At 46.5% G+C, this 23,145-nt stretch overlaps 1 protein-coding gene across 2 annotated transcripts in view; it reads left to right on the plus strand.

Annotated features, from left to right (window-relative positions):
* The first annotated feature begins 337 nt into the window (after nt 1-337).
* GABRA3 (gamma-aminobutyric acid type A receptor subunit alpha3) overlaps nt 338-23,145 on the plus strand; it is a 67,290-nt gene continuing 44,482 nt past the window's right edge. The window contains exon 1 of one of the 2 annotated variants that reach the window (XM_082263956.1): nt 338-437. The gene's annotated coding sequence lies outside the window, so the exon portion shown is untranslated. Of the gene's footprint in view, nt 438-19,078; nt 19,097-23,145 lie in introns of those variants that run through there. The other variant, XM_082263957.1, reaches the window with a different exon arrangement.

Below are 23,145 nucleotides of genomic sequence, written 5' to 3' on the forward strand. Positions count from 1 at the left end.
TGTCATTACCTAAATTCAGTGCTGGAGGTGATGGAACTGCGTTCCCCCGCGTTCCCGCTGAAAAAAAGCCCTGGTTTATAGTAATGAACACCTCATCAGTTTACAATTTTTTTAAGTCCCTGAACTATTTATCTTACAATTCTGGTCGCCAACACAGCCAATCTCACACAAGTGAAGTGTTGCCAATTAAATTAAAAAAATAGATGTGTACAAATCTGGTAAGTTTACCAGTTGACCAATAATTGTTGGTTCTTTTTTTTTTTTTGCAAAGACTGAATGCCAAAATATACAGAGTCTAACTTGTGCAATTATCTTTACATTTTTAGGTTGCTAAAAGAAAAGAAAATAATTTGTTGCTGTGGCCCAACTCACGTCTTCAAGATCGAACGTTTTTCTCCAATCAGACAATGAACACTCACACATAAAAAGAATAAACAGTAAGTCATTCTATGATAATAACTTCTGTTGATGACTAATGAATGTAGACCATATTGCAAAATTCAATAGAACTTTTTTTATTTTAAATGGGTGAGATGTTAAAATAAATGGCATCACCCATGCAAAACCATTTTACAATTACCTTTAAATAAAAAAATAGATACAGTAAGCACATGGTATGATGTACAGTGCCTTAAAAAAGTACTCATACCCCTTGAAATTTTCCACATTTTGTCATGTTACAACCATAAAATGGGATTTTCGACTTAGCGTAAAATCCTTTTCTCCGACGTTCATTGATGGACACAGCTCCTGATCTTCCTAACCAATGGGTTATACTGCGCCCTACAGGAGTAGGACACTAGGTAGAAAAAAAGTCTGGCTATGCCTATGGGCAGTCCCAGGGGGTATACTCCCTCTCTATGCTATAGGTACTCGGTTTTGTTACAAGCAGTGTCAGAAGAATTACAACTCCACAGATTACTAAACTAATTAGGGGATTGGAGGACCTTAATTATGAAGAGCGTCTGCAATCGCTTGATTTATTCTCCCTGCAGAAGAGACGCCTGAGGGGGGACATGATAGCAATTTATAAATATCTCAATGGGGATCTCAGCTTAGAAAAAAAAGCTGTTCAGTCGAAGGGATTGCATGAGGACTCAAGGGCATACAATGCGATTAGAGGAGAAGCGCTTTAACCTCAGACAACGTGGGGGGTTCTTTACTGTTGGGGCTACAAGATTGTGGAACTCTCTACCACAAGAGGTGTTTTCTGCGGGTAGTATGGTGGCTTTCAAAAGACTCTTAGACGTACATCTCAAGGATAAGGTAAGTAAAAAATCCCATTTTCTCTTTCGTTCATTGACAGACACAGCTTCTGATCTTCTTAACCATTGCAATGTCCCAAAGCAGTATTACCATTAGGGGTGGGAACAGTAAAAAAATTATTCCCAAGGCTAAATATAGCCAACCAGGTAAACAGGAGCTCAACCAAAACAACTGGAGCTCACCTGAAAAAAACAATACACCCTCAAAGAGAACCAGATCCTCTAAACAGCAGCCTGCAAAAACCTTGCGGCCATGTGTTGGCATCCACAGATGCCAACACATCCACTTTATAGAACTTTGTGAAAGTGTGCACCGACGTCCAGGAGGCCCCCTTGCAAACCTGCGTCAATGACGCCTGATGACGGAAAGCCCAGGAGGCACTGAGCGCCCGAGTATAATGCGCCTTGACAGGGAAAGGAGGAACCTGACCCTGGATGGAGAAGACCTGAATCACCATCTGTCTGATCCATCTGGAAATGGTCGCAGAGGAAACAGACAACCCTTCCCGAGGCCCATCCATGAGCACAAATAGGGAGTCTGACTTCCTAAAAGACTCCATAGGTGCCAGGTACACCCTAATTGCCTGGTTCACATCCAAGGTATGCAAGGCAATTTCCCTTGTTTATGTTGGCCTGGGACACAGAGAAGGCAACACAATGTCTTCATTCAAATGAAAATCAGAGACAACCTGAGGAAGGAACAACGCACAGGGGCAAAGAACCACCTAATCATGTGAACTACCAGTAAGGTGAACGACAGAATAACGCCGCCAATTCCGACACCCTGCGCGCAGAGGTGAAAGCTACCAAAAGGGCCACCTTCTGGGAAAGGCGAAAGTAGGGGAATCTCCTGAAGAATCTCAAAAAGAGGCTTCTGAAGGACTGAGAGCACCGAATTGAGGTCCCAAGACGGCAACAGAGACCACACTGGTGGTGTCAAATGCCTAACTCCCTGAAGAAAAGTACACACCAGGGAGTATGTGGCCAAGGGCTGTTGAAATAAGACCGCTAAGGCCGACACCTGACCCTTGATAGTACTCAAGGCCAGTTTCTGCTCAACCCCCCCATTGAAGGAAGATCCGAGCCACCGAACAAGAGCGAGGATGAACCCCAAGAGACTCACATCACGCAATGTACATCTTCCACGTACAATGGTAGATCTTCTTAGAAGTAGGTTTCCTAGCTTTTAACAGCTTTGGAAACACCGACTCACAACTGTAAAGCAGGAAGGAAGATTGGTCCTTGGGACAGCAGATCCTCCCTGAGAGGAAGTTTCCAAGCAACATCGGCAATCAGCAGCACCAGATCAGCGTACCAAGCCCAGCAAGGCTAGTCCGGGGCCACTAAGATGAACGGAATCCCTTCTGCCTTGATCCTATGTAGAAGTCTTGGCAGAAGCTTGAGAGGAGGAAAGGTGTATATCAGACGATACTGACACCATGGGGCCACCAGCGCATCTCTGTGGTGTCTGCCAGAGGATCCCGTGACCGAGCCACAAACCTCTGAACCTTTCTGTTGAGCCGGGAAGCCAACAGATCCACCTCGGGGATGCCCCACCAGAGACACAACTGATGAAACACCTCCAGATGAAGGGACCACTCCCCTTGGTCCAACACCTGCCAACTAAGGTAATCCGCCTGCCAGTTTTCCACCCCGGGAATGTGTACAGCTGAGAAAGCTGTAACCAACCGTTCTGCCCACCTTAGAATGCCGGCTACCTTTAGAGCCACCAGGACACTTCTTGTGCCCCCCTGGTGACTGCCATAAGCCACGGCCCTTGCATTGTCCGATTGAATACGCACTGGACATCCCTGAAGACGATCCGTCCAAAGTTCCTGATCGCTCGGAGTTCCAAGACATTGATCAGTAGTCTGCACTCTTCCAGTGTCCAGATTCCCTGAGTAGAGTCTTTGCTGAGGACGCCTCCCCAACTGGACAGACTGGCATCCATGATGACCACTTTCCAATACAAGGGGAGCAAGAATTTGCCCAGCTGAAGCGCCAAAAAACGAAGCCACCATATCAGGGACTCTTTCGTTCCCCCGTTTGAACCAGGTCTGATTGTCCAGAGACTGCGTATTCTTTTCCCATTTTGCCAGAATCTCCCTGCAGGGAGCTCGTATGGATCTGTGCAAACAGAACCGCCTCAAAGGTAGACACCATCAGGCCCAGCACTGGCATGCAAGTCCAGAGGGATGACCATGTGCTGGACAGCAGAAGACAAATTGCAGCCTGTAGTTTCTAGTGTTTGTCCAGAGGAAGGAGCACTCTGGCTAAGGCCAAGTCCAAAGTCAGACCCAGATAGTCCAGCTTGTGGACAGAACAAGAGCAGACTTCTGAAAATTCAGAATTCAGCAAAACTCCCTCAAGCTTGTATGGTGATTTCCAGGTTTTCCACCAGAGCAGTGGGAGCCTCCGCTCACAGAAGGAGGATGTCCAAGTAGCCCAGTACCTTGATCCCCCATTGGAATAACAATGCTGGCACCGACACTTTCTTGAAGACCTGAGGAGCAGATGCAAGATCAAAGGGTAACACCACAAACTGATAATGCTCCTCTCCCACGGCAAAGCGGAGAAAGTGCTAGAGACTGACACATATTGGAATGTGAAGACAAGTGTCAGTGGAGGCAAGAAAAGCCCTCTGAAGCAGGGAAGCCACCACCGTGCGAACGGACTCCATTCTGAACTTTTGCACATGCACAAAGCAGTTGAATGCCTTGAGGTCCAGAATTGGATGAACCCTGCCTTCCTTCCTGGGAACTGTAAACAGGTTTGAGTAAAAACCCCTGAAAACGTTCCAAAGTTGGAACCGGGACCATCACCGTAAAGTAAAAGGTCTTGCACGGCCCCAAAAAGAGCAGACATGGGACAGTCGCACATCAGAAGGAAGAACCTTACCGGAGGGTAAGAAAGAAACTCGATCTTGTAGCCGGACCGAATGATCTTGTGGACCCACTTGTTCTTGTACCAGGGGAGTCAGGGGCTGACTGGCAACTTTCGGCCCAGGGGGCAAGTACAAACCAGAGGCCCATGGTGCAGCGGCTCGGCCCCCCTCCCACTCTCCCTCTTCTTGCCTCCTCCTGACCCCCATTCCAGGCTGAAGCTCGGCTTCAGGTACTCTCTACTCACCTGGCAAATCCGGGTTTCCAACGTGGCCAGCAGAGGACAGTTGGGGGAGCTGGGGGAGCTTAGTCGGGGCTGGACGGGGGAGGAGAATCTCCAGTGGGGCATGGAACTGGCCTCTGCTGAGACACAGTTTTCACCATCCATGCTGGGGGGTGGGCCTGCACTCTGTCCTTGTTTTCAACCTGTACTCTCAGCGGTGGGAACGTTTTACTTCTCTTAACAAGAAATTCTTTAGGCATGTCTGTGTCAGAAGGGGTGCTGCCTTTTTACGTGGGCATCGGAGCGACCCGGGGGGCCATTGCTCCCCGGCCCCCTGGCCCAGTCCTCCCCTGAGGGGAGTCCACGGGTCTGGGAACTAGCGAAGACATCCCCCCACCCCAGATACTCATGCGGGCGCACCTTCCTGCTGAAGGGGCCTTGTCCACGAGTCTGGAGAAGCCTTCACTTGACTTGCCAGACCAAGTTCGCTTGGATCTTCCAAAAGTGGCCCTGAAGGGCTCAGATCCCTTGTCCCTCAACCCTGAGGTATGAAACAACTTCTTATGAGATGAAAATGAGGGCCCAGGACTACCACGAGGGTCTTTCCCTTGAGTAGCCTGCGGAAGAAATTTGCTCTCCTCCCTATGAGACCTTTAATGATGCCATATAGGGTAGCACCAAACAGGCGATCTCCTCGAAAAAAAAAAATCAGTTAGGGCCTTTTTCGAAGTCTGGTCCGCAGACCAGCATTTGAGCCAAAAGACACGCTGAAGGACCACTGCCAAAATAGAGAGCCGAGCCACTAGGGGACCCACATCCAAAGAGGCATAACAGAAAAAACTGCAGCCCCTGGACCAGCTCAGTAAAGGCAGAGGGGGAGCTACTCCACCTCTAGGTCACGGTGCAAAAGCTTAGCCCATTCGGTCAGAGTCAGCGACATCAGGGCAATGGTGAATATCGGCCTCAGTGCTGAACCAGCCAGGGTGTACAAAGCCTCTGCCTCCCTGTCAGCCAGGACCTTAAAGACCAGGGACTCTTCAACCAGAATCATAGTTGCCTTGTTTAATCTGGAAACTGGAGGGTCCACCACCGGTGGAACAGGCCACTTCCTAAGCAGGGACTCCTGATAGGGGTATCGCCTACTAACTTGCTTAGGGACACCAAGGGGACGCTTTGGTCATCCCCACTTTTTAGTGACAATTCTGTCAAAATAGGAGGGAAAAGGGAACATCTTTGCTGCTCTGGATGGCTTATGAGTGCCAAAGGGAACCTGCACCTCCGTCGTAGCCACAGCTGCGTGCTCCAACTTTAAGTCTCAAGCACAGATACAATCAATGCGTCCACCAGCGCCTTTTCATGCGCGGTTGCAGAAGCGGAGGAATCATACTCACTATTTGAGGATTCAGGACACGGCAGGGTGACCCATATCCACGGTGGCCGAATAAGATTTAGGATCTGAGGAGACAGATGAGGCAGGGGAAGGAGGGGGGGTCGCTTTATGCCAGCCCGTCGCCCAAAAGCCACCTCCACCCATGGCACAAGAGACTCCAGGACCGCTGTAAGTGCATCAATGGATGGGACCCTGAGGACCCCCCAGCCCCAGAGAGGGGATCAGGTGGGAATATGTGCTCCAAAGTCTCCATGAGTCTCCAGGGGGACCCCACAAAAAAGTGTAAAACACTGCTAAGGGACAACCCCCACCGCTCTGGCAGCACCACCCGGTTTCCAGTCACAGAGCATCAATCAATCCTAAGCAGAGTGGGAGAGGACCCCACCAGACTCACCACCCCGCAGCCACCAGGAGAATCTGCACTGCACGAGCAGTGATTAGGAAATGAAAGGATCCAGAAGTCAGCACCCGGGGATGAGGAGGGGCTCGCCGCCCAGAGGGCTTCACTGTCATGACGGCCGCTATTTTCAATGGCAAACAACCGCAAAATGGCAACCGGACTACACAAACATGGCCGTTATGCATTGAGCACACAGGCTACAAGAAAATGGCGGCACCACAAGGCTCCCAGGGACCCAGGAGGTATCACTAGGCCTCAGGGACAGGCCCAGGCAGGACGGGGGGCCCTGGCAAGAGCCCCCGCCAGGTACAACCCCCAACCACACAGCTGATCGTTCAGTCGCTAGCAGTTCACTCCCCCCACCCCCGTCGCCAGCATAGCGCCCTGGCCCCACCCCAGGAGATGGACCAGACCATTCACACAGCCTCAGCATAAGTGGAGGGGGGGTAGGATGGGAGGACAGATGAAGGGGGGGTGCCTGACAGGAAGGAGGGGAACCCGGGGGTTCGACCGTCCTGAAAAGGGGTCCATATCGACCCTAAAACCCTCTGAGGGAGAGGGGGGGCAGCTACTCACCATATCAGGAACCAGGGAGGCACCGCTCCAGAAAGAACCCCTCACCATCTCTGTGGAGTGCGGTGGTAGTTCATTCACGCTTACAGTCAGATTGTAGCTGCTTCCTCGTACGGGATGTACAGGCAAGCACATACACTGGCAGATCTGCTGGAGACCTGCATGACATCTGCTAATCGCTGGTGCAATGCTTTATAGGCTCCAAAATAAAAAAAATAAAATGCACATTTTTTTACCTGCAAAAAAATGTGCATTTATTATTTTTTCCCAAAAAGTAAACTTATCCTTTAAAATTGCATACAAAAATTACATACAAAATTGCACCCACCAATTTATTCTCTAGGGCCTCTGCTTTAAAAATATTATATTATATAACACTAATATATAATGTTTGGGGGTTCCAAGTAATTTTCTAGCATAAAATACAGATTTTTATAAAGGGCCTGGTCTTCAAGTGGTTAGATTTTGCCTTATTTTGAAGACGCATTTAACCCAGTGTTTTTGCAGTGTCAGAAAGATTGATAGAGGAATTTGAAAGGAGGAGAGAGCATTGTACGAAATTAGGGAAAATTGGCCAAAAAAAAAAAGTATATGTGACCCAGAGGAATGTTTATTCTCAACGTATTTTGCGTTCCTTTGTATTAACTCTGGGTATAGGAGTCTCTATATGGAGATTTTTTATTTTATTTTTATTTTTTTCTATTGGTTGAACTAGATGGTCTTTTTTAAAACTAACTATATAACAATTAATTTTTCTAAGAACTGGGTTCTATAAATAATTAGCAAGTATTTTGGAAAAAAAAAAAATTCATATATTGGATAAACCTCTCTGAAAAATAGGAATTATTGATTATTTCAACCTACAAAATAGGACATAAATGAGTTAAAAATACCCAAACTAGATTTATAGGTAAAAATCAAAAGGGAAAAATTCTGTGATCAAAATTTTCGTTAAAAAATTGCAAAATGCCAAGATTTTATATATATATATAGGCTGCTAAGTAGCTCTTTTTTGTAGCTTTACTGTCAGGTGTTAAGATAAGGTAATAAACGCAGCCAGGATGAAAATATATAACATCACATGACATCCCTAGCAAAAAAAGGTTGCTACTACCAAATAGGCATCTCTGTAAATGCAAAAGACTTTTTTGCAAGATCACATATTTAATGTGATGCCATGTGAATATACAGTGCCTTGCGAAAGTATTCGGCCCCCTTGAACTTTGCGACCTTTTGCCACATTTCAGGCTTCAAACATAAAGATATAAAACTGTAATTTTTTTGTGAAGAATCAACAAGTGGGACACAATCATGAAATGGAATGAAATTTATTGGATATTTCAAACTTTTTTAAGAAATAAAAAACTGAAAAATTGGGCGTGCAAAATTATTCAGCCCTCTTAAGTTAATACTTTGTAGCGCCACCTTTTGCTGCCATTACAGCTGTAAGTCGCTTGGGGTATGTCTCGATCAGTTTTGCACATCGAGACACTGAAATTTTTGCCAATTCCTCCTTGCAAAACAGCTTGAGCTCAGTGAGGTTGGATGGAGAGCGTTTGTGAACAGCAGTTTTCAGTTCTTTCCACAGATTCTCGATTGGATTCAGGTCTGGACTTTGACTTGGCCATTCTAACACCTGGATATGTTTATTTGTGAACCATTCCATTGTAGATTTTGCTTTATGTTTTGGATCATTGTCTTGTTGGAAGACAAATCTCTGTCCCAGTCTCAGGTCTTTTGTAGACTCCATCAGGTTTTCTTCCAGAATGGTCCTGTATTTGGCTCCATCCATCTTCCCATCAATTTTAACCATCTTCCCTGTCCCTGCTGAAGAAAAGCAGGCCCAAACCATGATGCTGCCACCACCATGTTTGACAGTGGGGATGGTGTGTTCAGGGTGATGAGCTGTGTTGCTTTTACGCCAAACATAACGTTTTGCATTGTTGCCAGAAAGTTTGATTTTGGTTTCATCTGAGCAGAGCACCTTCTTCCACATGTTTGGTGTCTCCCAGATGGCTTGTGACAAACTTTAAACGACACTTTTTTATGGATATCTTTAAGAAATGGCTTTCTTCTTGCCACTCTTCCATAAAGGCCAGATTTGTGCAGTATACGACTGATTGTTGTCCTATGGACAGAGTCTCCCACCTCAGCTGTAGATCTCTGCAGTTCATCCAGAGTGATCATGGGCCTCTTGGCTGCATCTCTGATCAGTCTTCTCCTTGTATGAGCTGAAAGTTTAGAGGGACGGCCAGGTCTTCGTAGATTTGCAGTGGTCTGATACTCCTTCCATTTCATTATTATTATAAATATTTATAACATCTTGACACCTTGCAATTTTTTAAGGAAAATTTTGATCACAGAATTTTTCCCTACTGATTTTTACCTATAAATCTACTTTGGGTTTTTTTAACTCATTTATGTCATATTTTGTAGGTTGCAATAATCAAAAATTCCTATTTTTCAGAGAGGTTTATCCAATTTATGAAGTCTTTTTTTTTTTTTTCCCAAAAGACTCGCTAATTATTTATCATTCCTTCCACTGACACCAAAGATGGGGCACTATTCCTCCCACTGACACCAATAATGGGCACTATTCCTTCCCCTAATGCTAAAGATGGGTCAACATTCCTTTATTTCTTTCACTGACACCAATGATAGGGCACTATTATCCCAACTGATGCCAATGATGGGGCACTATTATCCCAACTGATGCCAATGATGGGGCCCTATTCCTTCCACTGATACCAATGAAGGGGCACTATTCATTTCACTGATACCAATGTTGGGGCAATATTCCTTCCCCTAATGCTAAAGATGGGGTACTATTCCTTTCACTGACACCAATGATGGGGCACTATTCCTCCCACTGACACCAATGATGGGGCACTATTCCTCCCACTAAAATCAATGATGGGGGCACTATTCCTGCCACTGATTCCAATGATGGGGCACTATTCTTCCCACCGATATGAATGATGGGGCGCTATTCCTCCCACTAAAACCAATAATGGGGGCACTATTCCTCCCACTGATACCAATGATGGGGCACTATTCCTCCCACTGATACCAATGATGGGGCGCTATTCCTCCCACTAAAACCAATAATGGGGGCACTATTCCTCCCACTGATACCAATGATGGGGCACTATTCCTCCCACTGATACCAATGATGGGGCAATATTCCTCCCACTGACACCAATGATGGGGCACTATTCCTCCCACTGACACCAATGATGGGTCACTATTCCTCCCACTAATACCAATAATGGGGCACGATTCCTCCCCCTAATGCTAATGATGGGGCACCATTCCTTTCACTGACACCAATAATGGGGCACTCTTTCTTTCACTAATACCAATGAAGGGGCACTATTCCTCTTACTAACCCCAATGATGGGACATTATTCCTCCCACTGATACCAACAATGCAGCACTTTTCCTCCCAATCACACCAATGATGGGGCACTATTCCTCCCCCTAATGCAAACGATGGGGCACTATTTCTTTCATTGACACCAATGATGGGGCACTATTCCTCCCACTGATATCAACTATGGGCACTATTTCTCCCCCCTGATGCTAAAGATGGGCCATAGTTTACCCCTACTGATGTCAGGACATCTTCAACTCCCACTGGTCACGGTCTGGCCCCGCTAAATTTAGAAGAACAACAAACTGGCCCTTTGTTTAGAAAGTTTGGAGACCTCTGCTATAAAGATATACTTTGTTAATTTTTCATTTAAGAGATTTACAAACTGTTATTTTAATTTGCGTCTTTAATATCTGCCTGAAGTTCAGCTGTAAAAAGATGACCAAACGCGTGTCTTTAAATGTTAGCTCCATGTAAAGTCCCCATGAAGCGGAAAAAACCTTCCCTCTAAGGATGGACCCTGGATCCTAAATCCTCGTAATACATTGATACATTATTAAGTTGCTCTTGTAATACATGGATCACACAGTATGTAGCTTCATCGGTAGTGACAAATAACATTGGGCTAAGTGCTCTCCTCCAAGTGAAGAATACGGAGTAGAAATGTGGCCTAATATAAGGATCTTACAAACCACACGGCACGGTGAAATCTTAGGAAGATGATAAGAGGTAAACCATAATTCTCCAGTGTTAGGGAATGTCAGGGCATGAGCAAATGATAAGAAGCCATGAGAAACGACAAAATAAAGAGAGGAATAAAAAAAAGAAAAAAGACAACGTAACCAAGTATACAGTATGTATACCAACATGGTGTATTAATTAGATCAGAGGTTCTTCATGGTTACGAGAGACCCCCCCCCCCCCAATAGATAGCCCAGTATGTCCCCATACCCTCTTCACTAGACTGTCCAATTAAAGGCCACCATTAGAATTCATGGGGCCTTGTACAGCCTCCCTGACAGGTCCCCCTTCAACATCCAGGGGACAATGATAAAGCAGCTACGTCAAACACGCCATGGTGAACTGTGGGTGTAGCAAAATTGGGACAAAAGTGGGAAGGGCTTAAAAATTAACTTACATACTGTACAAAGTGCAAGTGTCAGGAGTATATATCATACAGAGTGCAGGTTCAGAAGTATATATCGTAAAGAGTGCAGGTTCAGAAGTATGTATCGTACAGAGTGCAGGTTCAGGAGCATGAATCGTACACAGTGCAGGTTCAGGAGCATGTATCGTACACAGTGCAGGTGTCAGGAGTATGTATCATACCAAGTGCAGGTGTCAGGAGTATGAACCGTACTAGGTGCAAGTGTCAAGAGTTTGAACTGTACAGAGTGCAGGTGTCATGAGTTTGAACCATACAGAGTGCAGGTGTCATGAGTATGTATCGTACAGAATGCAGGAGTCAGGAGTTACTGTCGGGAGCTGCCCCTAAAAGCTGAAGCTTGGAGATTTCAGAGTGCTTTGGATGGGAAGGAATCTTCAACCCAGTGTCCAGGTCTTGCTGAAGACCAGCAGAGTGTGTGTCACACAGCACACAGCCCTTATAAGGAAGAACTTCAGCAAAGCCCAGTGATTCCCTTAGGAGACTGGTGTGGTCTCCATCTAGAAGACAGGCATACTCCCATCAGGGGACAGGTGTGGGCTCCCGTTAGGAAAGGTGCTCCACTCAAGTAACAGCACTCCATACTGGAGGAGAGGTAACTTACCCAGGAGATCCCCTATTGAGAGGCGAGGGAGTGGGCCCGTGCTCAAGAGACAGCACTCCATCCTGGAGGAGATTCCTTACTCATAGGACTGAGAGGGTCAAGGCAGCTAAGCGAGTCCAGGAGACAGGGAAAGCCGAGATGACTAGGCAAATCCAGGGGACTGCGAGAATCTGGAGGTCTTAGAGGAGTGAGAGAGCCTAGGGTGCCAGAAGATCCCCTATTGAGAGGCCAGGGAGTGGGCCTGTGCACGCGTGTAATAAAAGCGGGCTGACAATTCCTACAACAAAGTTCGGACTGGCAGGATCTCACTAAAATTGCTACTACTACTTTGGGAAGGAAGGAATCTCCAACCTAATACCCAGGTCTTGCTGAAAACCAGTAGGGTGTGAGTCCACAATCACACAGCCCTTATAATGAAGGATTTGGTCATAGTTCAGGGTTCCCTTCCGGAGACCGGTGTGTGCTCCATCCAGAGAGGCGTACTTCAATCAGGGGACAGTTGTGGGCTCCTATTAGGAGAGGTGCTCAACTTGAGAGACAGCACTGCATGCTGGAGGAGGGATTCCTTACCCACAAGACTGAGAGGGTCAAGGCAGCTAGTGAGTCCAGGAGACTGGTAAAGCTGGGGCGACTAGGCAAGTCCAGGAGACTGAGGAAATCTGGAGGACTTGGAGGAGTGTGAGAACCTAGGGTGCAAGGAGATACCCTACTGAAAGGTCAGGGAGTTGGCCCGTGCTGCAGAGTGCTGCATCTAAAAGACTGAAAGAGCCAGAATGGGGTGAGAAGGTCTGAGGGACCAGGGAAAAGAGCAGCGCCACTGCTGAAGAAGGAGCCAGGTGGTTGTGCATTATTTTTGTGTTACTTGCTTTGATGGTGGAAACCCCTGCTACTTTGGGAGGGAAGGAATCTCCAACCCAATGTCCAGGTCTTGCTGAAGACCAGCAGGGTGCTAGTCGAGTTGCACACAACCCCTTATGATGAAGGACTTGGGCAAAGTTAAGGGCTCCTGTCACGTACCTGATCCGAGGCCGAGATGCAGAGAGGGCTCCCCTTGCGGCTGAGCGCGGCACACCTCTGGGGTTGAGACAGAGGGTGTAGCGCCCACAGAAGCACTGGTTGCCGGCAGGGTCCTGATGGGAGAAAGGCGGTCTCTAGCAGAGTGCTGGGCCAGTTGCAGCATGGCTGTTTCTTTGACAGCTCCCTTCAGAAGACCGGTGTATGCTCCATCCAGACAAGCATACTCCCGTGAAGGGACATGTGCTCCACTCAAGAGACAGCACTCCATCCTGGAGGAGAGATTCCTTACCCATAGGACTGAGGGTCAAGGCAGCTAAGCGAGTCCAGGAGACAGGGAAAGCAGAGATGACTAGGCAAATCCAGGGGACTTCGAGAATCTGGAGGACTCGGAGGCGTGAGAGAGCCTAGGGTGCCAGAAGATTCCCCTATTGAGAGGCCAGGGAGTGGGCCTGTGCAGCAGGGTGCTGCAAATAAAAGGCTGAGAGAGCCAGGAGAGCTGGTTGAGATGGTCTGAGGGACCAGGAAAAAGAGGAAGCCAGGTGGCTAGGCATTTTTTTGTGTTACGCGCTTTGATGGTGGGAACCGCTGCTTGGGCAAGTTTTCTCTATTCTCTTTGATTTGCAGGGTGCTGCAAATAAAAGGCCAAGAGAGCCAGGAGAGCTGGGTAAGAGGGTCTGAGGGACCGGGAAAAAGAGGAAGCCAGGCGGTTTCACGTACCTGATCCGAGGCCGAGATGCAGAGAGGGCTCCCCTTGCGGCTGAGTGCGGCACGCCCCTGGGGTTGAGACAGAGGGTGTAGCGCCCACAGAAGCACTGGCTGCCGGCAGGGTCCTGATGGTAGACAGGCGGTCTTTAGCAGAGTGCTGGGCAGGTATACACCGGACAGTCCAAGGAGGAACCAGGAACAACCAGGCAGTAGGTGTAAGACCAGCTGGGGGTCAAACACAGGGCTTGGCAGGAAGCTGCAACAGGTGCAAGCCAAAGGTATAGAAGGAAGGCCAGAAGCAGACAAGTCCGTGGGAAAGCCAAGATCAGGTACTGGAGGGCAGGAAGCAAGTCCGTGAGCCAAGCCGAGATCAGATAACGGGAGAGCCAAACTGGAGCAGGGATGGTCAGACGAAGCCGAGGGTCAAAGCCAGGAGAGAGAGCAGACAGGTCAGGAACAAGCCGGGTCAAACTGGAATCCAGGAAGTAGCAATGCTCAGGAAACAGGAAGAGCTGAAGACAATCCAGAAATCTGATGGGCTGAGCAGAGTCCTTTTATAGGCCAGTCCATTGCGGCCATTGGAAGTACTGGCGGAGTTGCCAGTTGCAGCATGGCTGTTTCTCTAACAGGCGGCAAGGCATTTTTTTTCCGTTGCGCGTTTGATGTTGGGAACCCCTGTGTGGGCAAGTTTTCTTTTGAACTTTTAATTTTGTGTGTAATAAAGGTGGGTGGACAGACCACAAAACGATGTTCGGACTGGCAGGATCTCACTAAAATTGCTACTACTACTTTGGGAAAGAAGGAATCTCCAATCAAATGTCCAGGTCTTGCTGAAGACCAGCAGGGCGCGAGTCCAGGTGCACAAAACCGTTATAATGAAGGACTTGGGCAAAACTCAGGGCTCCCTTCAGGAGACCGGTGTGTGCTCCATCCAGACAGGCGTACTCCCGTCAGGGGACAGGTGTAGGCTTCTGTTTGGAGAGGTGCTCCTCTCAATAGATAGCACTTTATACTGGAGGAGAGCTTCCTTACCCACAGGACTGGGAGGGTCAAGGCAGCTAAGCGAGTCCAGGAAACAAGGAAAGCTGCGAAGATTAGGTAAGTCCAGGGGATTGCAAAAATATGGAGGTCGAAGGGTGAGAGAGCCTGGAAAGCCAGGAGATACCCTATTGAGCCCAGGGAGTGGGCCCCTGCAGCAGGGTGCTGCAACTGAAAGGCTGAGAGAGCCAGGAGAGCTGGGTGAGATGGTCTGATGAACCTGAAAAAAGAGGCCAGGTGGCTAGGCATTTTTTTTGTATTCCTCGCTTTGATGGTGGAAACCCCTGCGTGGGAAAGTCTTCTCTTGAACTTTTATTTTTGTGTGTAAAAAAAAGTAGGCTGACAAGTCCAAAAACGAAGTGGAGCAATGCTCAGGTTGCCTTAATCACTTAAGCCCCGGAGGATTTGGCTGCTCAAAGACCAGGGTCTATTTTGCGATTCGGCACTGCGTTACTTTAACGGACAATTGCGCGGTCGTGCGACGCTGTACCCAAATGAAATTGACGCCCTTTTTTTTCCACAAACAGGGCTTTCTTTTGGTGGTATTTGTTCACCTGTGCGATTTTTATTTTTTGCGCTATAAAGAAAAAAAGAGCGCCAATTTTGAAAAAATAACAATATTTTTCACATTGCGTTTACTAACTATGGGAAAGATTTATTTTATTTTTATTGTTTTTTTTTTAACTAGTAATGGCGGCGATCTGCGATTTTTTTTGCGGGACTGCGACATTACGACGGACAGATCGGACCCTTGACTAACATTTTTTACACTTTTGGGGGTACCAGTGACATTACTACAGTAATCAGTGCTATACATATGCACAATTACTGTAAAAATGACACTGGCAGGGAAGGGGTTAACTTTATTAGAGATCCAGGGGTTAAGTGTGTCCCTAGGGGCGTGCTTCTAACTGTCAAGGGGCGTGGCTTTTGATGTAACCACAGAGACATACGATCCTACATAGCAGGATCGTATGATCTCTGCTGTTCCACCAGGGAGAATGATAGACGACTTTGTTTACATCAGCCGCCTGCCTTTCTCCCTCTCCAGCGGGAGATCGCGAGTTACCGGCGGACATCGGAGCCACCGGTCACTGGCGCGGGGATCGGCATGAACGAGCAGGGGCGGGAGCGCGCGTTCGCCCCCTACAGGCTCCTGGGCGAGTAGTACTACGTCGCTTTGCCCAGGAGGGGCTGACTGCCGCAGTAAATGTACTTGCGGCGGTCGGCACCTGGTTAAAGTAGAACTATGCGCAATTTTATTTTTTTTTTCCTTTTGGATAGAGTGAGGAAGGGTGGTAACCCCTGTGAGGTTTTTTCTCGCCATCTCTGTCCCATTGCAGAGATTTTACTTCACTTCCTGTCCCAGAGCCTAACAGGAAGTGGGAGGAAATCCCTGCATATTAAAGGGAATTCCTTGGGGACCCCCAGGTCACCAGAACTAGTGTCCCCCATTGGACCATTTCCCCCTCTAGTACTTTTCTGGGGACAACCCAATATTTTGGGATTTTTTTTTTACTTTCACTTTCAAAGATAATGGTAAACCAGACCAGTGTTTCTCAACCTTTTTTTTTGTCAAAGCACCTTTTAAAATTATGGACAATTTCGAGGCACCCTTGAAAATTATGGACAGTCTTGAGGCACCCTTCGAAATTATGGACAGTCTTGAGGCACCCCATCCTAAAATGTAAACCCTATTCTATTCGTTTTACTTAATGCAGCAACATCCACACATGTAGGAGACCCAATGTTGGAGGTGCAAACTGGTACTGACTATTATTCCAATGTTTCTCTTCTTCCTCAGTTTTCCTCCATCTTTCAGCTAATGTGACTCCAAAGCTGATGGGGAGAACCAAGGGATAGTCAAACGAGGATGCTATACAGATGACTGACATCCTCCTAATCAACTGATGACGCCATTGGTTGTTAGGAGGTTAGCAGCTAGAAGGTCCTAATGGTGCACAATCAAAACCTGTGGCTTTGTGTAACTCAAAAGCAGGCTTCATCCACACTCCACCTTGTATACAGATTTTGTGCATTTTTTTTGGGCATTTTGCTGAGGCACCCCTGAAAAAACCCTAATAACTTCTGGACCGGAAGGATTTGCCCCCTTAATGACCAGGCCATTTTTTGTGATTCGGCACTGCGTTATTTTAACAGACAATTGCGCGGTCGTGCAACGCTGTACCTAAATAAAATTGATGTCCTTTTTTTTCCCCACAAACAGAGCTTTTTTTTGGTGGTATTTGATCAGCTCTGTGATTTTTTTTTTTGCGCTATAAACTAAAATAGAGCGACAATTCTGAAAAAAAAAAAAAAAACAATAGGTTTCACATTCTGCTATACAACACCCCCCCCCCCCCAAATAAAAAAAAAAGAATTCTAAATCAAAAATTTTTAACATTTTAGGCCAATTTGTTTTCTGCTACATATTTTTGGTAAAAAAAATCCCAATAAGCGTATTTTGATTGGTTTGCGCAAAAGTTATCGTGTCTACTAACTACGGGAAAGATTTATGTCATTTTTATTGTTTTTTTTTTCACTAGTAATGGCAGCGTTCTGCGATTTTTAGCGGGACTGCGACATTGCGGCGGACAGATCGACCCCCTAACTGACATTTTTGAAACTTTTGGGGGGACCAGTGACATTACTACAATAATCAGTGCTAAAAATTTGAACTGTTACTGTAATAATCTCATTGGCAGGGAAGGGGTTAACCCAGGGCCGATCAAAGGGTTAAATGTGTACCTAGGGGCGTGTTTCTAACTGTATGTGGGTGGGGCTTGTGAAATTATCACAGAGACCTGTGATCCTATATAGAAGGATCACAGGCGCTCTGTGATCATTCCAGAGAGAAGAACGGTCAGCTGTGTTTACAACAGCTGACCGTTCTTCTCTCTCAGCGGGGAGCGATCGCGGGTGTCAGGCGGCAATCGGAGTCCCCACTGCCGAGTGGGGGCGGGAGCGCGCCGCCAGCAGCGCGCACTCACCCCCTAGCTGCAGGCACGCGACCGATGTATACTTACGGATCACAGGCGCTCTGTGATCATTCCAGAAAAAAGAACGGTCAGCTGTGTTTACAACAGCTGACCGTTCTTCTCTCTCAGTAGGTAGCGATCGCGGGTTTCAGGCGGCAATAGGAGCCGTCTGCCCCATACATTGGAGTCTGCGCTGCCGAGTGGGGTCGGGAGCGCGCCACTGGTGGTGCGTGCTCGCCCCCTAGCTGCAGGCACGCGACCGACGTATACCTACGGATCACAGGCGCTCTGTGATCATTCTAGAGAGAATGGTCAGCTGTGTTTACAACAGCTGACCGTTCTTCTCTCTCAGTAGGTAGCGATTGCGGGTTTCAGGTGGCAATAGGAGCCGCCTGCCCCATGCATCGGAGTCCCCGCTGCCGAGTGGGGGCGGGAGGACGCCACCGGCGGTGCGCGCTCGCCCCCTAGTTGCAGGCACGCGACCGACGTATACCTACGGATCACAGTCGCTCTGTGATCATTCCAGAGAAAAGAACGGTTAGCTGTGTTTACAACAGCTGACCGTTCTTCTCTCTCAGTAGGTAGCAATCGCGGGATTCAGCCGGCAATAGGAGCTGCCTGCCCCATGCATCGAAATCCCTGCTGCCGAGTGGGGGCGGGAGCGGGCCAACGGTGGTGCTTGCTCGTCCCCTAGCTGCACCGACGGCGGTTTGCACAGGAGGGCCAGCCTGCCTCATTATTCCTGCGGCAGGCGATCCGAAAGCGGTTAAGGGGCACCCCGGTTGAAAAATGCTGAACCAGACAAATCGAGAGGTTGAATCTCCTTAATGGGGGGCACAGACAGCAATAAAAACTGACAGCTGTCCTAATCCACCTCCACTCTATTCAAAACGAAGAACAAAGTTTTGCCTTTGGTTATACTTTAACACAGTCCATTCTTAGAAATACATTTTTTTTTTTTACATGAACATTTACTGCAAAAACTGTAGTTGAAAAGAGAAAGCTCAATTTTTCAAGCTTTTTTTTTTATTTCTGACATGTGACAGTTATTTTCAGAGTCCATTCGTCTTTGAAAATAACAGTCACTTAAAAAAAAAAAAAAAAAAAAACATAAGTATCTTTGTTCCGATGTGTTAGCTTTGAGAATTGAGACAAATGCCTTGCCGATCCCTTGAGAATCAGATACCCATTACTATCAGCCAGGCTTCATCTTTTCGTGGCTAAATATAGCATTGTATCTTTTTGGTCCCTTTGAGAAGCTTCCCATTTGTCCATCTTTTTTTTTCTTTGTGCAAGTTTTATTACAGATCATTTCCAGAAAAAAATGGTTTCTGTGTTCCAACCTAGCAATCCGCTTTTTTTTGTGATTTTTCTCAGATGCTTTTCATTTTGATTATAGAACAACCATTCAGGTTATGGCAGAGTAAGGATGCAGAAATAAGTACCTAGCAACTGACCCTAGCAACCATCTATGAGAGCCCCCGTAAGCTTTTCTACATCCTTTGTTTGCATGTGATTGGCAAAAACTGTAAATAGAAATCAGTACCTCCTTTACCTCCTTTATTCAGCAAAAAAAAAAAAAAAAAAGTCACAGGGGCTCGTTTGCCTAACAACCACCACTTTGCTTGAACAACATAGCAGACTTGGAAGAGCTAAGCTGGCTGTAGAGGTAGCAGAGCAGTGGTTGCATTGGGATTCCTTGGGGTTGATTTACTAATAGCAAATAGGCTTCTCCCTTTGCAAGAGAAATTCCGATTTGCATGGGAATCTTCACTTAGTTTAAAAGTCACCTTTCATGAATACCCAACCACGTGCCAGGAAAATAAATAATGAATAGTTTAATTAAAAATGTGATTGGATGATGGAAGTCAAATGATTCAAAGGAAGATTCCCTTGCAAAGTGTACAGACTGTTTGCCTTTGGTACATTAACCTCATAAAGTGTGTAAAATACATTCGTTCTAAATGCACATCCAGTGTCGTGATAGCAGCCAATATGAGGGACACCTAATGAGTCATTTGAGGGACCAATGGTGAAAAGTGGCTCTGAAACAAATTTGGTGCATGGCCAAAGGCCAAATGTGCTTTAAAGCAGAATAGCAGTCTAGATTAATATGAATAGTCCATTAAAAGGTAAAATAACAAAACCAACTTTTGTTGCAATATTCACCTTCAATCTAGAGCCGTGCAGTGCCTATTTCTGCCACTAGATGTTTTTACCCTAATGGTCAACGTCATTTAACCCACTTTTTCTAAACCAGTGGTCTCCGAATTGCATCCCATGGGCCGATGCAGCCCTTTGCTTTCTTTTATCTGGCCCTTGAGGCACTATTCCTCCCACTGACACCAACAGTGGGGTATAATTCCTCCCACTGATAAAAATTATGGAGTTCTATATCTCCCGCTTGGGCAATTTTCGCTGCACTAATAACAACAATGTGGCTTAATACCTCCCACTAATATACCCATTAGAACACTATTTATCCCACTGATACCAATGATGGGTGACTATTCCTCCCACTAATACCAATGAGGGGGCACTATTCCTCCCACTGATACCAATGATGGGGTACTATTCCTCCCACTGATACCAATGATGGGGTACTATTCCTCCCACTGATGCCAATAATGGGTCACTATTCCTCCCACTAATACCAATGAGGGGGCACTACTCCTCCCATTGATATCAATGAGGGGGAACTATTCCTCCCACTGATACCAATGATGGGGCACTATTCCTCCCACTGACACCAATGATGGGACACTATTCCTCCCACTGACACCAATGATGGGGCACTATTCCTCCCACTGATACCAATGATGGGACACTATTCCTTCCACTGATACCAATGATGAGGCACTATTCCTCCCACTAATACCAATGATGAGGCACTATTCCTCCCACTAATACCAATGATAGGGCACTATTCTTCCCACTGATACCAATGATGGGGTACTATTCCTCCCACTGATACCAATGATAGGGCACTATTCCTCCCACTGATATCAATGAGGGGACACCATTCCTCCCACTGATACCAATTATGGGACACTATTCCTCCCACTGATACCAATGATGGGACGCTATTCCTCCCACTGATACCAATGATGGGACGCTATTCCTCCCACTGACACCAATGATGGGGCACTATTCCTCCCACTAATACCAATGAGGGGGCACTATTCCTCCCACTGATACCAATGATGGGGTACTATTCCTCCCACTGATACCAATGATGGGGTACTATTCCTCCCACTGATGCCAATAATGGGTCACTATTCCTCCCACTAATACCAATGAGGGGGCACTACTCCTCCCATTGATATCAATGAGGGGGAACTATTCCTCCCACTGATACCAATGATGGGGCACTATTCCTCCCACTGACACCAATGATGGGACACTATTCCTCCCACTGACACCAATGATGGGGCACTATTCCTCCCACTGATACCAATGATGGGACACTATTCCTTCCACTGATACCAATGATGAGGCACTATTCCTCCCACTAATACCAATGATGAGGCACTATTCCTCCCACTAATACCAATGATAGGGCACTATTCTTCCCACTGATACCAATGATGGGGTACTATTCCTCCCACTGATACCAATGATAGGGCACTATTCCTCCCACTGATATCAATGAGGGGACACCATTCCTCCCACTGATACCAATTATGGGACACTATTCCTCCCACTGATACCAATGATGGGACGCTATTCCTCCCACTGATACCAATGATGGGACGCTATTCCTCCCACTGACACCAATGATGGGGCACTATTCCTCCCACTGATACCAATGATGGGACACTATTCCTCCCACTGATACCAATGATGGGGCACTATTCCTCCCACTGATACCAATGATGGGGCACTATTCCTCCCACTGATACCAATGATAGGGCACTATTCTTCCCACTGATACCAATGATGGGGCACCATTCCTCCCACTAATACCAATGATGGGACACTATTCCTCCCACTGATACTACTGATGGGACAATATTTCCTCATAGATATAAACAATAGGACACTATTCCCCCCACTAATACCAACAATGGGACATTATTCTTTTCTACTCCCATTGGCTAATGTCCGGCTACACCCTAGAGTCTAAAGAACAGTAAACTAGGACTTTGTGTAGAAAGTTTGTAGACCCCTGCTTCAAACCCAGGTCCTCCTGAACCCCAACCTGTGACTGAACAATGAAATGAGAAGTAGCACAGAGATAAGCTCATCTCTCTGTCACTCAGTTATTGTCTCCTATTAGCATTCTCCTTGCCACCACATGAACTGATTGACTCCTTGTGCTGCTTCTTCATCTACCCTCTAGCCCTGCTGCAAAGGGACCGCAAGAGATTGATACCAAATTCAGACTTACTTACTTACAATGCTTTCATAATCAAAAAATAATTTAGGTTTTGTGTTTAGTGGCTTTTGTAGATTTCAAACATGGTTTTCATTCCCATACAAGTCTACGGGCATGCAAAAACTACCCGAAGCTAATCTTAGAAGAGTCTTTTTAATACAAGTCAGGAGCAATGCAAACTCGATAGATAGATAGATAGATAGATAGATAGATAGATAGATAGATAGATAGATAGATAGATAGATAGATAGATAGATAGATAGATAGATAGATAGATAGATAGATAGATAGATAGATAGATAGATAGATAGATAGATAGATAGATAGATAGAGGGACAGACAGACAGACAGATAGATAGATAGATAGATAGATTTTAACAAACGTTGTAGCAGATTCCTACCTTTTGTTGATGTAAAGAAATATATTGTAGCTGTTTGTTTCACCATGTTCTTTGCATACTGATTCTGAATGGGAGGGTCTGGTTCATTATAATCACATGGCTCACTCTCTGTGCTGAAACGAGAAAGGCTGCAGGGTTGGCATCCCTTTAGAAATATTTAACCTTTGAGGAGTGATCTCACCAAAACTGAAACTCCTATTGTTCGGGATGCCAAAAATCTAAATTATATCTTAGTGCTGTGTCCTTAGGACACAGCTAATCGCAGATCTAGGTAAAGGACCACTCACAGCGGCCCTTTATCACGTGTTCAGCTGTGTCCAATCACAGCTGATCACGATGTAAACACATGTCGGTTATCGGCATTCCTTTCCTTTCGCTGACAGCATGAGAAGAGGAGATGAGGGAACTGGCTTGTGTGAAAGGGACATTTAATCATCCTGATTATCAGTGCAGCCCCATTGGTGCCGCTTATCAGTGCCCATCAGTGTTGCCTATCAGTGCCACCTATCAGTGTCTTCTCGTCAGTGCCCATCAGTGCCACCTATCAGTGCAGCTTCATCAGTGCCACCTCTCAGTGCCGCCCATCAGTGCCACCTATCAGTACCTCCTCATCAGTGCCCATCAGTGCCACCTATTAGTGCCCATCAGTGCCGCCTATCAGTGCAGCCTCATCAGTGCCCATCAGTAAAGGAGAAAAATTACCTGTTTGCAAAATGTTATAACAAACTATGAAAACGTTTTTTCCCCCACAAT

This window comes from Pelophylax lessonae (assembly GCF_965119305.1).
Source record: "Pelophylax lessonae genome assembly, chromosome: 7".
NCBI classification, from domain to species: domain Eukaryota; kingdom Metazoa; phylum Chordata; class Amphibia; order Anura; family Ranidae; genus Pelophylax; species Pelophylax lessonae.